Source organism: Bactrocera oleae, chromosome 6, assembly GCF_042242935.1.
Source record: "Bactrocera oleae isolate idBacOlea1 chromosome 6, idBacOlea1, whole genome shotgun sequence".
NCBI lineage: Eukaryota > Metazoa > Arthropoda > Insecta > Diptera > Tephritidae > Bactrocera > Bactrocera oleae.
The window spans coordinates 38,708,687-38,714,757 of NC_091540.1; the positions used below are offsets into that span (position 1 = coordinate 38,708,687).

Genomic DNA, 6,071 nt, shown 5'->3' on the forward strand with positions numbered 1-6,071 from the left:
CTTTTTTACAAGTTTCTGTAATGATTTAGCGATTGCCCACTGTCATTTGTTAGATGCGTCTTTTTTACTAGTTCAGAGCAGGCAGGAGCAGTTTACACTGACAAATTACTTAATGCTACAAATTGGTTTGTGAGTCAACGATTAATTGAAATAAGTTACAAAATTATTGTATGTTCTTTCCTCAAAAAAAATTAGAGCAGTCAGTAAAAATGTAGATTTACAATCAATGTAGATTTATAAACACTTAGTAGCCTTGACATTTACTACATTATTGATTGATTGATTTATGGGACATATTTTCAAAACATCAATTTAGTACGACGAATATTTACGACCAAAACGCACTAAAATAGCATACGAACAGTTTTCATCTCTTAGATTATGGGCAAATATTATTCGAATGATGACATTAGTTTCTAAGGTACACAGCGCATGAAACCAAAATGACAATATTTTTGTAAAGAGCCCTCACGGTGTGGGTAGTGAAATAAAACTAGTTTTAACGATCAAAATATAACCAATTTTGTGAATATTGTCATCATCTCAAATTCTTAGTGACCATAATTATCTCTTTTAAGAACGGTGATTTAGTGGATTTTCAACATTACCAATAAAATTGTCAAAGCCAATTTATTCTTATTTTCATTACTTCGACTTACTTTCTTAAGTTCAATTATTGTTTACAAGTAGCTGAGACGTTCAGAATGCCCCTTTTTTATTTGAGGATATGTTTTTACGATAGTTAATATAAATTATTATACAAAGCAATGCTACATCTTCCAAAATTTTTTTAGATCATACCATTATACAAGGTACGTTCCAAGGTAAACAGTAAAAAAGTAACAAAGTAAACTCTAGTGGCGCTATCTATATGTCGACTAGTGCGTTAGAATCTGCTATCCTTTATCGACTTCCAGTAAAAATTTGGAAGTGAAGCCATTGCGTTTTAAGTGTCAGTATGTTTTTGTCATCGGTGCGAAAATGAGCTTCGAAAAAAGAGCCAACATTAAATTTTGTTTTAAAATTGGTAAAACTTTTACCGAAACGTTTCAATTGATGAAAGAAGTTTATGGCGATGATTGCATCACATTTTAACAACCAACCACTCCCCGTATTTACCTGATATGGCACCGTGCGACTTCTACCTTTTCGGAAAAATGCATTTGCCGATGAAAGAAAAGCGTTATGCAGACGTGGAGGCCATTCAAAAGGCTTGCATGGGCATACTGGCGGCCATACTTGGCAACGAGCTAAACACTCGTTCGACATGCTTTTGGACCGTGCAAAAGCCTGTATTACAGTAGAAGGAGACTATTTTGAATAAAATTAATTGATTTTGCTGATAAAACCATTTGTTCTGCCTTTTTTTTTAAACGTCCTGATTACTTTGGAATGCACCTTGTAGGATATAGCAGCCATACAAACTAAACGATTAAAATCAAGTTTTGGTATTAAAACTTTTTTATTTTTGCAGGATATTCTAACTTCGGTGCAACCGAAATTAATATTTTTTTTTGTTTTCTCATAGGTACGCCCCAGCTAGTACGGCAGTGGGATTTTAGGGTAATTAGTTTGTTGTCTTAATTTTTCCGTGAAACTGTGTGAAGTGATTTGAACTAAAAGCAGTTTATATGTTCTTTCCAATATCTTTATCTTACTAGAAAAAGTAAATGTGCACACCAAGGCGTAGTAGCAGATAAAGAGACGCCGCCTTCATTTGTATAGATGTATATATGTGTTTGTGATAAATTGTATTATCGCCATCCATACTCGTGGATATTAAGATGCCTTTGACAGATTCGATTTCATTATTTTATGGCTATGATTACATACTTGAATATAAATGTAATTTGTTAAAGGAAATTGTTTGCCACGCGTGGCAGCTACTGTTGTCGGTCCGCTCCAACTGTATCATCCCATCAGTAGAATATGCAAACCTGATGAAATTAAATTTCATGTAAATTCATTATCATATCAAAGTGGGCTTTAATTGAAAAAATAATTAATATTGCTTAACGGTGGGTCACAAAAGCTTTTTAGTCTCAAACGCCCAGTTGGTGAATAAACACAGCTTTATACGGCTGGAGTTATTTACAATATTAACTTTATAAAACGATAAATTTAGTGATCATCATAAAATAAGTCAGAAATGGTATTTCATTATTATTAATTAAAAGTTAAATATAATCTTTTATCTCCTTATATTGGCGAAACTTCACTAGCGCTCACGGCTGATTGGTATGGAAGACGAAACATTACCGGGTCGACAACACTGACCGTGTTTATGAAACCTCACTGGAGATTGAAGCATAAGTAAAGGAGTAATGAGGTATAATATTTGTCTTCCAATTTCGAAATTGAGCTTAATGAAAACGTCTTATGTAAGTCCTTAAAAAAATTTAAATATGGGCTCCATTCACGTTTTACTCTCATTTCAGGGGTGTATAATTTTTTTGCTACAAGAGGATCAAGCGGTTTCCAGCAAAACTAGCAAAAACTACATGGAGGCCCAATTATGGTTCATAAAGTTGGGGGAAACATGGGCATAGGAAACTTAACATATTACATATTGTTAAAGAATACAAAATTATTTCACAGGGCCATCGCAAAGTAAAATAACTTCAGTTTAAAGAGAAATTGTTGATTAGTTATCCAGTTAAAACATTTTTGTTGCTCTATTTGTACTACCAACAGTACTTTGAATGGTTGAAAGAACTCATAGTACACGCAACAGCTATGAAGTTAAAGTACAATAGAGTAAAAGAAGAACACCACAATAGGCCATTATTTTTCAAAATGTTGTTTATTCGTAAATCCAAATGCCTCAATTATTTTGGTAACTTTTTGCTGTTAGAACAGTAATGCACTTGCAACTTCAACAATGTCTAACGGCGCAAAAAATAATCAATGGGAAAAGAGGCGTTCAGATGCTTTTGTTTATTTCGTTTAGGGCGCAATAACGGTTACATAATTTGTATACTCTCGCAACCTGTTGCTACAGAGTATAATAGTTTCGTTCACCTAACAGTTGTTTGTATCACCTAAAACTAATCGAGTTAGATATAGGGTTATATATATATAAATGATCAGGATGAAGAGACGAGTTGAAATCCGGGTGACTGTCTGTCCGTCCGTCCTTCTGCCCGTCCGTGCAAGCTCTAACTTGAGTAAAAATTGAGATATCTTTATGAAACTTGGTAAACATGTTTCTTGGTATCGTGAGACGGTTGGTATTGCAGATGGGCGTAATCGGACAACTGCCACGCCCACAAAACGCCATTAATCATTGCCATAACTAAGCTCCGCAATAAGATACTAGACTGTTATTTGGTACACAGGATCACATTAGGGAGGGGCATATGCAGTTAAAAATTTTTTTTTTAAAGTAGGCGTGGTCCCGCCCCTAATAGGTTTAATGTGTATATCTCCTAAACCGCTAATGTTATAATAACAAACCTCACTGGAAGAAAATGTTTTTAGCACCTCTACCTACGGTGTGAAAATGGGTGAAATCGGGTGGCAACTCCGCCCACTCCCCATATAACGGTACTGTTAAAGACTACTGAAAGCGCGAGCTTGATTTAAGCACTAAACACGCCAGAGACATTAAATTTTATCTCTAGGATGGTATGAGATGACTTTATAGGAACCACGTTCAAATTAGACAGTGGGCGTGGCACCGCCCACTTTTAGGGGAAAACCCATATCTTGAGATCTGCTTAACCGATTTCAACCAAATCGGTGCATAACGTTCTTTTCATATTTCTATGTCATAGTGGGAAAATGGGTGAAATCGGACTACAACCACGCCTACTTCCCATATAACACCATTTTAAATTCCATCCGATTCTTTCACTTTCCACTATGCATATCAAACAACAATGATTATATCGGGGTAAAACTTTGCGTGAATAATACGTTTAAATATGCCATCTTGTGACCAAAAATTGTCTAAATCGAACCAAAACTGTTCAAGCCCTTAAGTACTAAATATGTGGACCCCAGTGCCTATAGTTAACCTTCTACCGAAAATATCAGCCAATCCACAAAGAAATCTCAAACGAGTATATCATTTGACTTTGCGAGAGTATAAAATGTTCGGTTACATCCGAACTTAGCCCTTCCTTACTTGTTATTTTATAAAACGTTCTTTGTGAATGGGACTACACTAAAGGCTGTGTGGAATTATGATCAGTATCTAACTGACTGACTCGAAGAAGTATTTCCAAATTCCGTTTGTAATAGTGGTGTTGTTTAAAGAAATTTACAAAGCCTTATAATTTTTGTGAACATACCACATTTAGACACAGCGCCCTTAAGACATCTTAAGTCACGTTATACCTGTAGTCCATAATTTATTGCGATTCAAACTTCCTGGTACCCTGGTTCAGTTTCTGTATATATATATATATATATGCATTCAGCAGAAGGGCATTATTCCTTCTAAAATCAACTAATAATCTAGTGACAGAAATAACGTAAGCACATTCGGCCCATAACTGCTATAACGAATATATTCAACCCTTTATTAAATTCTCGACTGTTGCGCAACACCTAAAAATAACAGAGTTAGATATTATTTAGAAACGATAAAAATAACTAAAAGTTTATTTTAAAGAATAATTACACTGAAAGATATAACGCTTTTAATTCAATGTGGATACTATATAAAGAGAGATACAGAAATGCATATTTACATACAGGTTGGTTGAATAGTTTCTGCGCTCGAAATGAAAAAATACTGTTTTTGGTACGAAATATATTTTTTTATTCAATATAATCTCCTTAACTTCAATACAATTATTCTAATGATCTTCCAATAATTTTATGCCATCTCTATAATGACTTTCCGGAAGCTCTGCAAAATACCCGTATACGGCGACGAAAAACGCTTTCCACAAAGGAACTGTTTCAGGTTTCTGAAGAGGTAGTAGTCGATGGTAGCCAAATCTAGTGAAGACGGTGAATGTTCAAGCAATTCGTTTTTTAATTCGTTGAATTTTCTCATTGTTACAACATCTTTATGAGCAGGTGCATTTTCATGATGAAAAATGATTTTTTGTGCTGCCAACCAGGTCTTTTCTCACGAATTTTTCACTTTCCACTTTCACTAACTTTCCAAACAACTTTTTCATATGCAATCCATGTAAAATATGTAGTACTCGTTCATCTGAGATGCCTATGGTATTAGCAATTTCCCGCTTAGATCTTGACTAACAATATTATTAACTTGCGCAAGGATTTTTGGTGTAGTTGCGGTTTTTCGTCTTCCTTTGCATGTATCCTCTTCAAGCTTTGTACGACCACGTTTAAATTCACCAGGCCAAAATTCAGCGGTGTGTTTTTAAGGTGAGGACTTCTTATACACGTTTAACAATTGTTCGTAAATTTCCTTTGCTTTTAAACTTTTCCAAACAAAGAATCTAATCACTGCGCTATATTCAATTTTTTCCATATTAAAAAAATACTCTTACACGTCAACTTCAAATGGCTTGTGAATAAAGAATTAATCGACAGAATGACTTGTAACTTTGCCTGTGTTCTCAAAATAGATATACTAACTTCAGAAAAAAATTGGAGCTAGTAGTGCTATTTCTTGGTGATACCATCCAACTTTTCAACCAACCTGTATATACATAGTGTATATATTATACCAGCTGCATCGGTATTAATCATCACCATATGCCTCGACAAGCATTTGATGAAACTCTGCAGCACTTTTCTTCAAAGCGAAACAAGAAATTAATGCTTTCGGCAAATCATCACTTTCCGGTACGAAATTTGACATTTTCAACACAATGAAAATATATGATATTATTTCTTCAATTACTGTAAGGTTATTGAATATGTTTGACAGATGTCATGCCAAAGACAAAAAATTTGGGCTCGTACCAACACATTTGTATCTTAACGCTCACTTCATACCGGAACCCTTGGTGTAACATTTTTGAACTCGAATGCCGTAAACATTCTTTTTTACCCATTTTTCGTAGTTTTCTCTAGTCATATTCTAATTTCTTTAATTTTATATTTTTACACAGAGTTTTCAACCACTATTTTCTTGTCCATCT

The 6,071-nt window shown here is 34.4% G+C and overlaps 1 long non-coding RNA gene across 1 annotated transcript; it reads left to right on the forward strand.

The window, feature by feature from the left end:
* The first annotated feature begins 2,059 nt into the window (after window positions 1-2,059).
* On the forward strand, window positions 2,060-3,272 carry LOC138857911 (uncharacterized). The gene is made up of 3 exons (XR_011397118.1): window positions 2,060-2,152; window positions 2,223-2,381; window positions 2,439-3,272. It is a non-coding gene; the product is annotated as an uncharacterized lncRNA (long non-coding RNA).
* The last annotated feature ends 2,799 nt before the right edge of the window (window positions 3,273-6,071 follow it).